The sequence below is a fragment of the Carcharodon carcharias genome, chromosome 3 (genome assembly GCF_017639515.1).
Source record: "Carcharodon carcharias isolate sCarCar2 chromosome 3, sCarCar2.pri, whole genome shotgun sequence".
Classification (NCBI taxonomy): domain Eukaryota; kingdom Metazoa; phylum Chordata; class Chondrichthyes; order Lamniformes; family Lamnidae; genus Carcharodon; species Carcharodon carcharias.
Genome location: NC_054469.1, coordinates 175,821,365 through 175,839,204, shown reverse-complemented (window position 1 = coordinate 175,839,204; position 17,840 = coordinate 175,821,365). Strand labels below are relative to the sequence as shown.

General features: G+C 40.4%; 1 protein-coding gene across 2 annotated transcripts in view; it reads right to left on the bottom strand.

The window, feature by feature from the left end:
• mak (male germ cell-associated kinase) overlaps positions 1-14,502 on the bottom strand; it is a 227,992-nt gene extending 213,490 nt beyond the window's left edge. The window contains exon 1 of one of the 2 annotated variants that reach the window (XM_041185027.1): positions 14,406-14,502. The gene's annotated coding sequence lies outside the window, so the exon portion shown is untranslated. The remainder of the gene's footprint in view (positions 1-14,405) is intronic. The other variant, XM_041185026.1, reaches the window with a different exon arrangement.
• Positions 14,503-17,840: the final 3,338 nt, after the last annotated feature.

Genomic DNA, 17,840 nt, shown 5'->3' with positions numbered 1-17,840 from the left:
TTACAGGAAGCGTGAGGAGCTGTAGTCAAGGTAGCTGTGGGAGTCGGTAGGCTTGTAATGGATATTGGTGGACAGTCTATCACCAGAGATTGAGACAACGAGGTCAAGGAAGGGAAGGGAAGTGCCAGAGATGGACCACATGAAAATGATGGAGGGGTGGAGATTGGAAGCAAAATTAATACATTTTTCCAAGTCCCGACGAGAGCATGAAGCAGCACCGAAGTAATCATCGATGTACTGCAGAAAGAGTTGTGGAAGGGGGCCGGAGTAGGACTGGAACAAGGAATGTTCCACATACCCCACAAAGAGACAGGCGTAGCAGGAGCCCATGCGGGTACCCATAGCCACACCTTTTATTTGGAGGAAGTGAGAGGAGTTGAAGGAGAATTTGTTCAGTGTGAGAACAAGTTCAGCCAGACGGAGGAGAGTAGTGGTGGATGGGGATTGTTTGCGCCTCTGTTCGAGGAAGAAGCTAAGGGCCCTCAGACCATCCTGGTGGGGGATGGAGGTGTAGAGGGATTGGACGTCCATGGTGAAGAGGAAGCGGTTGGGGCCAGGGAACTGGAAATTGTTGATGTGACCTAAGGTGTCAGAGGAATCATGGATGTAGGTGGGAAGGGACTGGACAAGGGGAGAGAGAAGGGAGTCAAGATAACGAGAAATGAGTTCTGTGGGGCAGGAGCAAGCTGAGACGATCGGTCTACCGGGACAGTTCTGTTTGTGGATTTTGGGTAGGAGGTAGAAGCGGGCCGTCCGAGGTTGGGTGACTATCAGGTTGGAGGCTGTGGGAGGAAGATCCCCAGAGGAGATGAGGTCAGTGACAGTCCTGGAAACAATGGCTTGATGTTCAGTGGTGGGGTCATGGTCCAGGGAGAGGTAGGAGGAAGTGTCTGCGAGTTGACACTCAGCCTCCGCGAGCTAGAGGTCAATGCGCCAGACAACAACAGCACCACCCTTGTCAGTGGGTTTGATGACGATTTCAGGGTTGGATGTGAGAGAATGGAGCGCAGTAAGTTCAGAGAGAGAGAGATTAGAATGGGTGAGAGGAGCAGAGAAATTGAGACGACTAATGTCGCGCCGACAGTTCTCAATGAAAAGATCAAGAGAAGGTAAGAATCCAGAGGGAGGGGTCCAGGTGGAGGGAGAATATTGGAGGTGGGTGAAAGGATCCGTTGAACGGGGAGAGGACGCCTGCCCAAAGAAGTGAGCCCGGAGATGAAGACGGCAGAAGAAGAGTTCAGCATCGTGCTGAGCCCGAAATTCATTAAGGTGAGGGCGTAAGGGTATGAAACTAATTCCTTTGCTGAGCACTGAATGTTCAGCGTCGGAGAGGGGAAGGTCAGGGGGTATAGTGAATACACGGCTGGGGCTGGGATTGGAAGATGGGGTGGGGACGGAGGGACAGCCAGGGGTGGAGGGTCCTAGATGGGTGTTGGTGTCGATGAGTTGTTGGAGCTTGCGTTCCTTAGCACTTGAGAGAAAGAGAAAAAGTTTCTTGTTGAGGCGTCGGATGAGACGAAGAATAAAATGAAACTGGGGGCACACGCAGCTTTGAAAAAGGGTACGGCGGTGCTGCTGGAGGGAGAAGTCGAGTGTGTTCATATGGCGGCGCATGGCACTGAGTGTGGATCTCAGGATGCGACGGGAACAGCAGTCCGAGAAACGTTTTATGTCCCAGAAATACCTGTAATCCTGGGTGGGTTCGAAACATGAGGGGTGGAATTTCAGTTGAAATCCAGGTGGGGTAATTCGGAGACGGAGACAGTCACTGAGAAAGGAGATTCACAGCCATTTGTACAAGCTCTTCCAAGGTTTGAAGAAAAAGATATTCAAGTATTCTTTATTTCATTTGAGAAGCTAGCTAAACAGATGAAATGGTCACAGGAAATCTGAATGTTATTATTTCAAGTCTAAGTTGTTAGGTAGAGCACATGAGGTATATGCTATGCTATCAGAAGGAATGTCAGTGAATTACAAGGTTACTTTGAGTGCATATGAGTTGGTTCCTAAAGCATACAGGCAGAAAGTTAGGAATATGAGAAAACAGCCTGGGCAAACTTAGACTGAGTTTGAAAGAGTAAAACAAAGCAATTTTCACTGGTGGACATGGGTGTTAAAAATAGAAACAACAATAGCTCTTGGAGAAGTAATTTTTTTGGAATAATTTAAACATTCGATCCCTTCGGTGGTGAGAACTCAATTGGAGGAACAGAGGGTTGATTCTGTAAGACAAGCAGCAGAGATAGCTGATGATTACGAGTTAGTTCATACAACTAAACATTTTTTCCATCACCATTTCAAATTGGAAAAGGATAAAAAGTGGGAAAGTGAAAGGAAGGCAGATAGTCAGGGAACAGGAGTAACTGAAAGTTCCCAGGAAGTTTTTTCTCAGAATAAAAAAAGAAAGGTGCTGAAGGTGGAAGGGACATTTGAAAATTGAGGTGTTTTCATTGTAATAAAGCAGGGCACATGAAGTCAGTGTGTTGGAGATTGCAGGAAAAATCTGTTAGAATTGTTGGGGTACAGAAAAGCTCGAGAAGTAAAAGTACTGTGGGTTCTGAAGTTCAGGCACAGGAGAAACCAGTGGTTTGAGTACAGTCAAAACGGAGAATCAGTGAAAGGTTAAAGAAGTGGGAATATGTTCACAGTTTACTCAAGAGAATTCTGAGGAGCAGGTTTCAGAAATGTTTAAAGATTTTGTATGTGAAAGGAAATTCTTTCCATGTGTATAGGGCGGAGTAGGTAAAGGTGTTAACAGTTTAAGAGATGGGGGGGCTAGTCAATCCTTAATGTTGTGGGATAGTGACATTTGTTGTTCAGAGGGAGTATTGCAGAAGGTAATAATAAGTGCAGTTCATGGAAATGCTAAATCTATTCTGTTGTGCAAGGTAAATTTTAAGAGCAAATGGATGACTGGTGAAGTTATAGTTAGAAAAGTTGCCCATTGCAGGGGTTCAATTCATTCTGGTTAATGATATAGCTGGATCGCAAATGTGGGTGATGCCTATGGTAATTGAGCAGCCTGTAGAAGTGTTTTCAAAAGAAGTGTTACAGAAGGAACATCCGAGATTGTTTCCTGATTGTTGTAACAAGATCAAAGGCTCATAGGGAAGCACAAAGCAAACGAGATAAGCAGGCAGTTCAAAGGCAAGAAGGTGATCTGGAAATCCAATTAGCTGGCACTGTATTTAATAACATAGTTCAAGAGGAAGGAATACAGGACAATTCAGCTGAAATGTTTAACTGAAAGAGGTTAGTGGAATTACAGAAAAATGATTTGCAATTAAAAGTTATATCAGAAAGCTTATTCAGAAACCAAAGCAAAATGTATTCCAGCATGGTATTATCTTTGGTAAGGAATATTGATTAGAAACTGGCAGCCAGATCATGTCTCAGCAAATCAAAGTTATCCCACAGGGTATAGAGATGAGATTCTGAGGATTGCTCCTGAAGTTCCAATGGGGGGATATTTAGGAATTAAGAAAACACAGGAAAAGACACAGGGGTATTTTTTTTGTGGCCAGGATTGCGTAGGGATGTAGTTAAATTCTGTAGAACCTGTCATACATGTCAAGTAACAGGGAGACCACAAGCAGTGATTAAGCTGGCGCCTTTAATCCCAATAGCAACATCTGAAGAACCTTTTACCAGGTGTGACAGATGTGAAAGCCAAGGTTATCATGGATTTCCCAGCGACTACAATAAAACAAGAAGTTTTGACATTTCTGGGCATGAGTGAGCTTTACTGGAAATTTGTACCAAATTTCAGCCAAGTGGTTGCTCCACTGACTGAACTATTAAAAAAGAACAAGGAGTTTCAATGGATTGATTGTGTAGGATCTCCCTGCCTCCCAATACTAAAAGTGGAAATCAGTATTTATTGACAATAATGGATTTGTCTACCAAGTTTCCTGAAGCGATACCTTTAGGAAATATTACAACTAAGGAGATTGTGGAGGAGTTAATTACATTTTTTACAAGATATGGCTTACCTAAGGAAATACAATCAGATCAGGGTCAAATTTCATGTCACAGCTGTTTAAGGAAGTAATGAACAGTTTGGGGATGAAACAGTTTAAGTTAACAGCTTATCATCCGGAGTCACAAGGAGCTTTGGAAAGAGGGCATCAAACTTTAAAAACTATGATAAGAGCATTTTAAGAGGATTATGCACAGATTGAGATACAGGAATTCCATTTTTGTTATTTGCTATTAGAGGCACTCCTAATGCACTGACTGGTTTTAGTGCTTTTGAACTAGTTTATGGTCTTGAAGTAAGAGGACCAATGAAACTGATTCATGAGAAATTAGTGGGTCAAAATTCAGAAACTACTCTCCTGGGTTACGTGTCAAATTTCAGGGAAAGATTGAACAGAGCACGTGAGTTAGCTTTAAATACATCACAGCAAATTATGAAAGTGAAAGCAGGTAAGAATGCTAAAACTCACAGTTTGATACTAGGTTTGTTACCAGTATTAGGTGATTCATTAAATGCAAGATTTAGTGGGCCTGATGGGATTGAAAAGAAATTGAGTTAAGTAAATTTAATAAATACTTCAGATAGAAGAAAGGAGTAGAGGGTGTGTCATGTAAGTACACTTAAAATGTACTTCGACAGAGAAGAGGAACAAAAAGAGGTTAGTGATGGTGGATGAAGAGAAAGAGGTAGAAGTGCAGGACTCTGAAATTGATTTCCCTCTAATCAAATTGGATAATGAGAGAGTATTTGAAAATTTAAATGAAATATTGAGTTACCTTCGAAGCAAGTGTCAAAGTGATTTGGAAAAGCTATTGCTGTCACAGAAACCTGTACTGAGAAGCAAACGTTTAGCTATACATGATATATGTATAGGAATATCATCTTCAATAAGGCAACAACATTTTAGATTAAATCCAGCAAAGTTATCACAAGTAGAAAAACAAATTGAGTTCATGCTTCAAAATATAATTGAGTCTAGTTGCAGTAATTGGAGTTTGCCCATTGTACTGGTACAATGGAACACAAACAGTGTGTGTGGACTAGCGAAAAGTGAATGCGGTCACAAAAGCCAATTCATGTCCATACCACAGTTGAAAGATTGCATTGAGAAAGTGGGACAATCGAAATTTATCACAAAGATTGACTTGCTAAAAAGGATATTGGCAGGTACCGTTGTCGGAGAGAGCAAAGGAGATAATCAGCTTTTGTAACGCCAAGTGGACTATATCAGTTAAAGTCATGCCATTTGGTATGAAGAATGTACCTGCGACATTTCAAAGACTGACAAACAAAGTAATTGCAGGTCTAAACAATTGTGCTGTTTATATTGATGATCTAATCTTTCTCGGTCAGATGTGGGAGGAGCTTTTACAGCATCTGAGAGAATTATTTACTCAACTACAAGAAGCTAATTTGGTGATGAACTTGGCTAAAAGTGAATTTGCAAAAGCGCAAGTTACGTATCTAGGCCATACCATTGGACATGGGAAGGTGGCTCTGACAGACGTGAAAGCCAAGGTTATCGTGGATTTCCCAGTGCCTACAATAAAACAAGAAGTTTTGACATTTCTGGGCATGAGTGAGCTTTACTGGAAATTTGTACCAAATTTCAGCCAAGTGGTTGCTCCACTGACTGAACTATTAAAAAAGAACAAGGAGTTTCAATGGACACTGCAGTGTCAGAATTTATTTTATAGTCTGAAAACTGTATTAATTACAACACCAGTTTTGGCAGTCCCCAAGCAATTCAAGTCGACCATTGACGCAAGTGATATAGGCATTGGGGCTGTACTGTTACAAGAAGATGACACTGGAATTGAGAAACCAATAGGGTATTTTTCACGGAAGCTGAATTTACAACAGAGAAGATATTCAACGATCAAAAAAGAGACCTTGTGTTTGGCGTTAGCATTGTAGCATTTTGAAATTAATGTTGTAATCAATTCATCAGGAACAACTGTTTATACAGACATTAATCCTTGGCAGTTTTTGGACAAGTTTTGAGACAAAAGTGCAAGGTTTTTCAGATGCAGTCTATTACAACCATTTAATCAATGGATCAATGGATTATACATATTGCTGGAAGAGAAAACTTGCACACAGGTGTGTTATCAAGAGTTTGAAGCTTAAAGGAAAATTGGACATTTTTAAAACCCTGGACACTGAACTGGAGTGATTTCTGTTGATACCAAGGACTTGTGTATATATATATTGTTATGTTAGTGCATGCATCTGGTAAGGTAATAGTGTAATAAGTATAAGTGATAGTGTGAGATGGGTTATTAAAATGAAGCAGTGTTTTAGAATTATGATGGTTCATTTTTCAATAAGGAGGGGGATGTCAAGAAGCTATTAATGTATATATTATTGGAAAATATTTTTCTTTTAAAATAGAGGTTTAGCCTGTGGGTGTGTCTTAATTAGATAAAAGCCAGCTAGTTTGGGTGCTTTGATATGTACCAGTTTTGAGATGTAAGAGAAGTAGAGGTGCATTCACATTTTGTCGAATAGAGTATTCAAGAAGTGGGTGAAATCTGGCACCTAGCTAGAGAGCTATCAATTTTACATTACTAATAAAATTGGTACTATGAAAATGATTTTGTTAGAAGAGGCGGAGTTCAAAGAGGCTGGTGATACAATGAGAATTTATATTCAGTGAAATGTGCTGGATATAACAGCAATTTGTGTGTGTGCAGGGCAGAGGCAATGTAAGATCAAAGCAGCTGTAAGCCTCCAACTGTCTCCACAGGAACCAAAGTGAAAGGAACCACATTTTGAATTGAAATGCTTTGCCCGGTGTCTGGTTAAGTCTGTGGGTGCTGTTGCCTTGATGGAGATTAGTTTTATTAAAAGTTATGATAGTAGTAATTGTAGCCATGTGTATATATTTAACTTGTGTATATTAATAAAATGTTTCATATAGTTTAATATAAAACCTCTTGAGAACTGGTGGTCTGATTCCTGAATTTAGAGCTGCATCTCAAACGTACAAAAGTAAAAATATAGGTTATACAGTTGTTTCAAGTTTCCCTCTGGGATTTTTTAAATAACTCAGCTTTAACAACTGCTGGGTCATAACACTATGACAGCAAATCTCTGCTCAAAAGTCCACAAATATTCTGTGGGCAGCTGTCATTTAAATCAACATTGACTGACATTCCTTTGCCACTCAGCACAAATACTGGACCAACATTTCAATGCAGTCTTGTTGCTCTGCCACTCTGATCTTGCTTGTATTAACTGTTTAAAATGCAGTTCAAACAACAAAATTCCATTTTATATAACTCCTTGAACATAGAAAAATGTCCTAGGGTAGTTCAAAGAGGTGTAATTGACAAAATAATAGAAATTAAGCCAAAGAAACGTCAGCAGGGTGACCAAAGGCTTAGTTAATTGGGTAAGCAGCAAATTAAATAGCTTTGAAACAGATTTTTAAAAAAAAAATATTAGGATCCCATTTTTATGTTAAAGTTATAAAGAACCATAAATGTTATCATTCTTTTAACTTTCAGTCCTCAAGGTAAATGATGGCCATAGGCAAAGCAATCCTCCATTTCAGTCAGGAATGTACTCTGAACCCTGCCAGCTCATTTTAAGCTCTAAAGCTCCTTTATGACTTTGCTTACATTTCTTACTCATTGGTTTGACACAGGATTAAAAAATCATAGAAACTTACAGCACAGAAGGAGACCATGGCCCATTGTGTCTGTGCTGGCTGAAAAGAGCTATCCCACTTTCCAGCTCTTGGCCTGTAACCTTTTAGGTCACAGCACCTCAAGTACATGACCAAGTACCTTTCAAATATGATGAGTGCTTCTGCATCTACCAGCCTATCAGGCAGTGAATTCCAGACCTCCTTGTAATCTGATAACCAGAATTGTATACAGTACTCAGCTGTGACCTAACTAGTGTTTTACACAGTTCTAGCATAATCTCCCCTGCTCTTACATTCTGTGCCTTGGCTAATAAAGAAGTTTCCTGTATGTCTTCTTAAACACCTTATCTAATTGGACTACAAATGGATTACCTCACTGAATTCCATTAGCCTATTTTCTGCCCATCTGACTAGTTCATTGATTGTTTCCAGTGTGGGAAGCTAACTTGCAATCTCAAAAGCACCACTGGACAATTACGCTTTGTTTCGAGCCACTGAGCCAATTTTGGATCCAACTCTCCACTTGCTCTTGGGCTTTTACTTTTCTGACCAGTTTGCCATATGGGACATTCTCAAACGCCTTGCTAAAATCCATGCAGACTCCCATCAAACATACTACCTTCATCAACATTCCTTGTCACCTCCTCAAAAAACTCAATCAAGTTAGTCAGGCACATCTTCTCTTAACAAATCCATGCTTAATTAAAACATGCCTTTCTAAATGACTATTAATACTTTCCCTCAGAATGTTTCCAGTAATTTGCCAACCACTCTTTCTTCTTTGTTAAACAATGTTTGTCCCATTAAATTTACTTGGGCATAGAAAGAGCAGTTTTTGATGTTGTTGTCTTCATAGTGACTGCACCTTAAATCAAAAAAATAGATTTGCAGTTATATAGCGCTTTTCATTACGACCAAATGTCTCTTGTTTTAGTCAATGTGTTACTTTTGAAGTATAGTCACCATTGTAATGTAGGAAGCATGGCAGCCAACTTGCACACAGCAAGCTCCCAAAAACAGCAATGTGATAATGCCCATATAATCTGTTTTTTGTGATGTGGATTAAAGGATAAATATTGGCCAGAAGACAAGGAATCACTCCCCTGCTCTTCTTCAAATTAGCACAATGGGATCTTTTACATCCATCCGAGCAGGCAGGTGGGGCCTTGGTTTACACCCTCACCTGAAAGACTGCAGCTCCATCTGAGCAGCATTCTTTAGTTCTGCACTGCAGTGTCAGCCTTGATTTTTGTGTCAAGCCCTGATGTTGAACCCAGAACCTTGTGACTCAGAGGCAAGACCAACAGCTGGATATTAAGATATATAATTAGGTAATTATAAGGTAATTAATGGGATCTTGGATTTAAACTGAAGCTCCATCACAGTCAAGCCTTGAAGGTCAAAAGCTTGGAGACTCCTCCTGACAGTGCGGAATTTACACCCCAGCTATATTTATGGTCACTTGGTCTGACATTGGAAGTTTTACTGTGATTTGTATCCACTGTGGACAGGGTTAAATCACCCAAAATCCATTTTATTTAGGACTCTTGCAGCCAACTAATTTTATCATTTTGGATTTAAAATCAGGATCCACTAAAAACAAGGTGCTCTGCTGCTCCAACCAGTCTTTAACAGCAGCCTAATCAATTCAGTTGCGACATTAACTGTGCTTTCCCCTTTGGCTTGGCTCACTCATTCTCTCAGAGCACCTTGTCAGTGACATTGTTATACTGAGGCAGCATCAATGCCAGCAGCTAAATGAGAAAAATATTCCATCCTGAGCACCCACTGGCGTAAAAAAGAATCATAGTCTCAAAGCTTGTTTACTCCCTTGCAATGTGAGCCTCAGTAATTTGGACCTCCAGCCAAGCCTTCAACGCCAAAAAATCCTAGATGTACCAGTAGTTGTGTCAGTTTATGGCAATCAAGATGTCTGTCAATATGTAACTGCAGATTCAATCCCTGTATCCAGGCCTCATGCTCACAATGACTGGAGCAGAATTTCATGGTTTTCTAGATCAGGATACCAAGGCACCAATTAGAGAATCTTCTATTTTAGATCCAATATTGTGCAATGAGAAAGAGTAAATTAATAGCCCTGTAGTAAGGAGCCTCTAGGGAATAGTGATCATACTATGATAGAATTTTGTATGGAATTGAGAGTGATTTAGTCAAGTCCAAAGCTGGGATCTTAAATCTGAATTGACTAAGGTAATTTGGGAAACTAAATTAAAACATGTGACTATAGATAGAAACAGCAAACAGTTAAAGAATAAATAAATAATTTGCAACAAATATATATTTCCTTAAAGAAAAAAAGAATCATGAGAAAAGTGGTCTAACATGGTTAACAAAAGAAGTTAAAAATAGTGTAAAGTTAAAGGAATATGCTTATAATGTTGCCAAAGAAAGTCGTGAGCCTGAGGACTAGGAGAATTTTATGATTCACCAAAGGATGGCCAACATATTGATGAAGTGAGAGAAAACAGAATACAAGATTAAATTAGTAACAGACATACAGATTGTAAAATTTTCTGTAAGTGTGCAAAAAGGAGAGATTAGTGAAAGCAAACATGGGTAATTTACAGGCTGAGCCAGGAGAAATTATAATGGAGATTAAAGAAACAACAGAGACATTGAACAAACAGTTTGCATCTATCTTCACAGTAAAAGACACAAAGACTTTCTGGAACTAACGGGGAAACCAAGGGTCTAGTAAAAGTGAGGAACCTATTGATAATGGTAAAGAAATAGTACTGAACAAATTAACAGGACTTAAAATTGATTAATCCCTGGTGGCCTGGTTCCTAGGGTTTTAAAAATAGTAGCTACAGAGATAGTGCAAGCATTGATTTTGATTTTCCAGAATTCCCTAGATTGTAGTACAATCTCCATGGATTGTAAATTGGCAAACAACCCCAATAATCAAGAAAGGAGGGAGAGAGAAAACAGGGAACCCATAGTTATCTGAAAATCAATAGCAGGGAAAATGCTAGAACCTATTATTAAGGATGTAATGGCAAAGCATTTAGAAAATGATATGATTAGGCAGACTCAACATGGATTTATGAAAGGGAAATAGTGTTTGGCAAATCTAATAGCTTTTTGAGGTTGTAACCAGCAGGTAGAACCACTGAATATGGTGTATTTGGATTTTTTTAAAAAGCATTTGACAAGGTGGCATGGAAAAGGCTATTACATGAAATTTGGGCTCAAGGGATTGGGGTTGATATGGATAAAGAATTGGTTATTGATCAGAAAACTGAGTTGGCAGGCTGTAATTAGTGGGGTACCAGGAGAATCATTGCTTGGGCCTCAGCTATCTACAATCTATATCAATGATTTAGATGAACGGACTGAATGCAATATATATCGAAGTTTACTGATGACACAAAGTTAAATGGGAAAGTAAATCATGAAGAAGACACAGAGACTGCAAAAGGATATAGACAGGTTGAGTGAATAGGCAAGAATGTGACAAATGGATTATAGCATGAGAAATTATGAAATTATCTACTTTGGAAAGAAAAGTAGAAAAGCAGAATATTTGTTAAATGATTAGAGACTGGGAAATATTAGTATTCGGGGGACCTGAGTGCCCTTGTACAATAAATCATAAAGTTAACATCCAGGTACTGCAAATGGGACATTTACCTTTATTACAAAATTATTAGAGTTTCAACAGTGAGGATATCAAACAGCAATTCTTTACAGTCTTGGGTGTGTGTACACCTGAACTACCATATACAGTTTTGCCCTTCTTACCCAAGGATATACTAGCCTTGGGGAGAGTGCAACAAAAATTCACCAGACTGATTCCTGGGATGAGAGGATTGTCCAATGAGGAAAGATTGAGTAGACTGGTACTAGTGGGAATTTAGAAGAATGAGAAGTGATCTCATTGAAACAATTAAAATTCTCAAAGGGATTCACAGGGTTGATGTTAGACGAATGTTTCTGCTGGCTGGGGAGTTTAGAATTAGAGATCACAATCTCAGGATAACAGGACAGCCATTTAGGACTGCAATAAGGGGAAATTTCTTCAATTGGAGCAGCGATTCCCAAGCTATGGGTGGCAACCCCAACTGGCGTCACAAAGGCAGTGAATGGGGTTGCAATCTCCCCCTCCTGCAAGACTGCATCTGGCCTTGCTCGTCGCTCGGTTTCTCTCTCCAAGTTGTATCATTGTGATCTGCGTTTTATTACTGGATCGTTGATGTGAAATAATCTGTTTCTATACCTGCCACTGGCTGGCTGACCCGTCTGCGTATACTGGGGAGCAGGGTTGATTACAGTGTGTGTTTGTAAGGTGGGAGTGAGAGGGGCTGATTAGTATTTGTGGGGCTAGGACTGATTACAGTGTGTTTGTGTGTGTGTGGGCAGGTGGAGAGGGACTGAAATCCTCAGTAGAAAATTAAAAATTGATTTGCCTCATTCATATTAAAATCAACGATGTCAAGATGGCCTCAAGGAAACTTGGTGTGATGTTGCTGTAGATCAGTGATGCTGATTGCAAATGTGAATGTCAAATGCAAAGGCATTTGAGTGACACATCAAACGTTACTACACAAATAACAGCTCATGATGCAAGAGGTTAGATATTAGCAGCGGCAGAGGATTGATCAGCTAACAGAAAACAGAGTAAACATAAATGGGTCATTTTTGGGTTGGCAAGTTGTGACGAGTGGAATGCCACAGGGATCAGTGCCGGGCTTTCAACTATTTACAGTTTATATCAATGATTTGAATGAATGGACCAATTGCATGGTTGTTAAATTTGCTAATGACACAAAGAGAGGTAGGAAAGTAAGTTGTGAAGAGGACATCAGGGGTCTGCAAAGAAATATAGATAAGTTATGTGAGTGGGCAAAAATCTGGCAGATGGAGAATAATGTGGTACATGAATCAGGAAAGGTTAGTACGCAGGTACAGCAAGTGATTAGAAAGGCAATGGAAAGTTGTCCTTTATTGCAAGGGGAATGGAACATAAAAGAGGGCTCCACCCTGCTCTCATGCCCACATGTCCGTCCTTGGCCTGCTGCATTGTTCCAGTGAAGTTCAACGCAAACTGGAGGAACAGCACCTCATCTTCCAACTAGGCACTCTACAGCCTTCCGGACTGAATATTGAGTTCAACAATTTTAGATCATGAACCCTCTCCTCCATCCCCACCCCCTTTCTGATCCCCCCCTTTTTTTCCAATAATTTATATAGGATTTTTCTTTTCCCACCTATTTCCATTATTTTTAAATGTATTTCCATCCATTGTTTTATCTCTACCTTTTAGCCTTTTTCGATTCCTTCACCCCACCCCACCCCACTAGGGCTATCTGTACCTTGCTTGTCCTGCTTTCTACCCTTAATTAACACATTCCTTAGATAATATCACCACCTTCAACACCTCTTTGTCCTTTTGTCTGTGACACCTTTTGATTATCTCCACTTCTCACTGGCCCTCTATCCAGCTCTACTTGTCCCCCCCCCCCAAACCAGCTTATATTTCACCTCTCTTCTATTTTTACTTAGTTCTGTTGAAGGGTCATTCAGACTCGAAACGTTAACTGTGTTCTTCTCTGCAGATGTTGCCATGCCTGCTGAGTTTTTCCAGGTATTTTTGTTTTTGTTTTGGATTTCCAGCATCTGCAGTTTTTTGCTTTTATAAAAGATGGATGTTTTGCTGCAGTTGTATAGGGCATTGGTGAAATCACATTCGGAGCACTGTGTCCCCTTATTTAAGAAAAAATATAAATGCATTAGAAGCAGTTCAGAGAAGGTTCACTCAACTGATACCTTGGATGGGGGCAGGGTGGAGTCATCTTAAGAGGAAAGATTGGACTGGCTGGCCGTGTATTCACTGGAGTTGAGAAGAATGAGAAGTGAAACAGATAAGATCCCAAGGGGACTTGACAGGGCGGACACTGGGAGAGACTAGAACTTAGGGACTCTGTTTTAAAATAAGGGCTCTCCCATTCAAGACAGAGATGAGAAAAAGATTTTCGTGTTGAGGGTCTTTGGTCTTTGGAACACTCTTCCCTGGACAGTGACGTAGGAAGGGGCCCTGAATATTTTTAAATGCAGAGGTAGATAGATTCTTGACTAACAAGGGAGTCAAAGGTTATCGGGGTAGACGGAATGTGGAGTTGAGGCCACAATCAGATTAGTGATGATCTTACTGAAGGTGCAGCAGGCCTATTCTGACTCTTAATTCGTATGTTTCTACGCTGCTGCTTCTTGCCAAGGCCCATGATCTGAAATGACTCAGATGAATTAATGGAATTGTGAGTACGTAAAATAATAACATTGTTAGAAAGTACTTTAAAAAGATTTTTCACATTCACATGATACATGCTGATCTATAAAATGAACTTCAATAATTCTCTACTGAATGTTACTCTGCTGCTTTATTGCTGTTTTGGTTTTGTTGGCAACTGGGGTCCCATTAATTTTAAAGTGTTAAAATGCATTGGAAATAGTTTAGGAAACATTGACTTCTGACAGCGAATTAAGCACTGAAGGTTGTGAACCTTTAGAATTCTCCACCCCAGAGGCCTGTCAATGTTCAGTTATTGAGAATGTTCTAGAGTTCAAAACATTGAAGGAATTATGGGAATATTGCAGGAAGATGTAACTTAGACAGTTCAACCATGATCATAATGAATGGCGGAAAGGCCGAACGGTCTACTTGGCTTCTATTTCTTATGTTCTTAACTAAATAGACCTCACTCACAACTCAATAAAGTCTATTCGGAGTCAGTTGTTTGTAGATCTCACCTCAGTTTTGCTGGTTGCTGCTAACAACGGAGCTGTTATCCTGGTGCAGCTGCTGCTTATTTACACATCCCAATCTACCTGGCTCCGCCGCGTTCGCCTTAGCAACGCCGCGCCACAGCGATGACATACTCATCAGCGCCCCACCTCTAACTGCAGTCTCGACCAATCATTGTCGCAACACACTACGCATACTCACTGCCCGCAAAACTCAGAGCGGCACTGCGCAGGCTCACCATCTGGCCCTTACCACCTCCCCTTCCCCCTTCTCGTCGTTTAGCTGATTTGCGCGGGCACGGCAAGAGAAAACAGGATAAGTCCTAAATTAATAAAAACAAAAAAACTGCGGATGCTGGAAATCCAAAACAAAAACAGAATTACCTGGAAAAACTCAGCAGGTCTGGCAGCATCGGCGGAGAAGAAAAGAGTTGACGTTTCGAGTCCTCATGACCCTTCGACAGAACTAGTCCTAAATTGCCTTACTACCATGCATGACGGCATAATTAAATCAAAGGTAACCGTCTTGTCCGCCCGTTATGGTATTTTTTTATGCTCTCAGGAAACTGAAAGTATACAAAATACGAAAACTGGAAAAAAAACAAAGAACGCTGGTGACACTCCGTGGGTCATCTGTAGTGAAAAATGGGAAATTTGCCACTGGAACGAGCAAGGGAACGATGCCCACTGCTGGTTAGACTTTGCTCTGCCTGGTTAATTTCGATGAGCTTTTAAAAATATGTTTAAAAGACGAGTAGTTGACTAGGGGAAAACTCAATAGATGTGCATTCTTCCCTCAGCATGCAAAGCCATTTACGGATCAGGGTTAACAGACAGATTATAGTAAATATAAGCATGCATTCCAGCATTGTACTAACTTTCAGAGCACAATATGTCTCCTTTAGCAAGCTTGAGTTTACTTCATTTCCCTTGATTTGTTCCCCTTACACATGGTACTTCAGTAATTTTCCATCATTCCTGTAATATTAATATTCCTGTTAACACCCGAGATATGCTAATATATGACGTCGATGATGATGCAACACTGACACTAGTCTTGTGTTTACCCTGAGAGTTTGGAATCATGCCTAAGAGCCATGTGCCTACTCTATTACCTGTTTAGAAGGAGTACTAATAAGTGTTAATAGATATCAGAGTATGTCTATGGTCTAAGAACTAAGTCCCATGCCTAGAGTCCAAGAGAGAAGGACCCAATCTCAGAACAATTTCCAGGCTGATCTAAAACCCATGTTACCCTGCACTTAGGTCAATTAAATTGTCTGTTGTTAGTTTCTTAACTGTCTGTTTTCTTTGTGAAAATTACACAGCTGTCTCAAGTTCCCTAGCTGTTTTTAAAGGGTCATGGACCTTATGGCAGACTTTCAAGATCCAGTGACCATGCCTTATTCAATACACTATTGTCCAATCTCACGTATTATCTTGCATTATGATACAGACGGGTGAGAGATGTGGGATAATGTCCCCCTTTTTTCAGTTCTCAACTAACCTCGACAAGATCTATTTTAGAGAAGTGTTTCAACTCCTTGAGTGCTGTGACTTTTAAGAAGAGCTTTCTGGTGAATTTAAATCAAAATAGAAGATAAAAGGTTATTTGTCACAACACCCATTCATGCAAACATCCATACAAACACACACAAAGAAGATAATTTCTAAATATGTAACATACACTTAGTTATCTTAAAGAGTGAAGAAAAGGTCACTTCTAATCCGTTCTCAAGATGGTAGATAAAACATTGCAGGCTTGATGTACTGAAGAAAACTCAAGGTCGGAGGTTTCTGGTGAAAAATTCACACATTTACCCTAAACGATAGCAAGCTCCTGGCTTTTCAGGCGAAGTTGGTCGAGCCCCTGTAGTGAAGAACAATACATTTTACAGGTAAAACATATAACTCCCACTTCTCTGCCTAAGGTGACTCTTTGAGGCTCCTTTCTTGTGCTGGGTGAGAGATGGCCTCCCTCTCATCTTCATATGTCAGACTGCTTGCACTGGCCTATCCTTGTGGATCAATTGGTGTTTTCGGGCATTCCCTATTAAAAGCCAGTTTTGATCGTGTGACAATAGTATTAATGTCCATACAATGTGTTCATGGCTAAACAATTTGCCACATAATGGAGGATTTTTGATATCCCATCAACATTCCAGCTATAATTAGACTCTGAAACGTCTTTATTTGAAATTCCATCTTCCTTTCAAATCTCAATTGAAATGAAGAGAGTTGTCAATCAACACTTGGTAAGGCCATTTACATTTTAAATAACTTGCCAGAGATATGTTCAGACATGTCTGCCTCTGCCTGTACAGAAACGCAAAAGACACCTGACCCACTGGAGCACATTTTGTTAAGGTAAATTGCCCATTGTCGATGCTCCTTTTTAAAAATGAATTGTCCATCTTCCTGATAGGTTTTATAGCCATATGACATGACCATGACAATTATGATTTCTATATGCCCAGCTTATTTTAATTTCCGGTTTTACAGCCATATGACATGACCATGACAATTATGATTTCTATATGCCCAGCTTATTTTAATTTCCCAGCTATCTATCTGCTAAACTAATTTTTAACTTCCTATCTACCTCTTCACTCACTAATTTTTAACTTCCCAGCTACCTCTCTGCTTTTTTTACCTCTTGTTCCAACAATGGACAAGTTTCTGCAAGTGGAAAATTGGAATAACATAGTCCAGAATTTTACATCCCATGGGTGGATGCACGCCCAACCCGAATGGATGTGAAATAGTGCAAGGTGATGTCGGGCGAGCATCATTAATGGGCTTAATTGTTCACTTAATTGTCAGCAAGTGCGCATGTCAGTTGGAAGCATGCCCGCTAACATTATGTGGGCAATTAAGCCCATTAATGATGCAACCAACAGCAATTTCACGTGGTCCATGCACATTTACAGTTAGTGGATGGGCCATTCTACCAGGTGGCATTCACATTTTTGCTCAAACCTTGATCCAGGGTGGGATGAAATCTACGTTAGCCTAAAATAAAAAGAGATACCTGGTGGACTGGTTTTTTGAGGCATGCTTTCAGATGCTTGATTGTGCTGCATGGACATATTTTGCAGCATTTTTGTCGTGTCCTTTAGTATGTGGAAGTCTGCAGCTTCCTGGGGCAGCTGTCTGCCTTTAGGGAGCTCTCTCGAAGCGCTTACCCCTATCCTTGGTTACGGTGGCGCCTGCCCTCTTCCTGCCCCCACCTCGGCAGCGCTGAGAATTTCAACATGCGTTTCACGCTGGGCTGGCCGTTAATTGGTCAGCCAACGTGAAATCGTGGTCAGGGGCCCATTTCCCATCCGCTCCCAGGCCTGCTGATCACGCGCACCCAACAACCAAAAAACTCAGGCCATGGAGTTCTTTACAGGGCATCTAGAAACTGTGTGAACAGGGCAAACAACTATGCATCTCTTT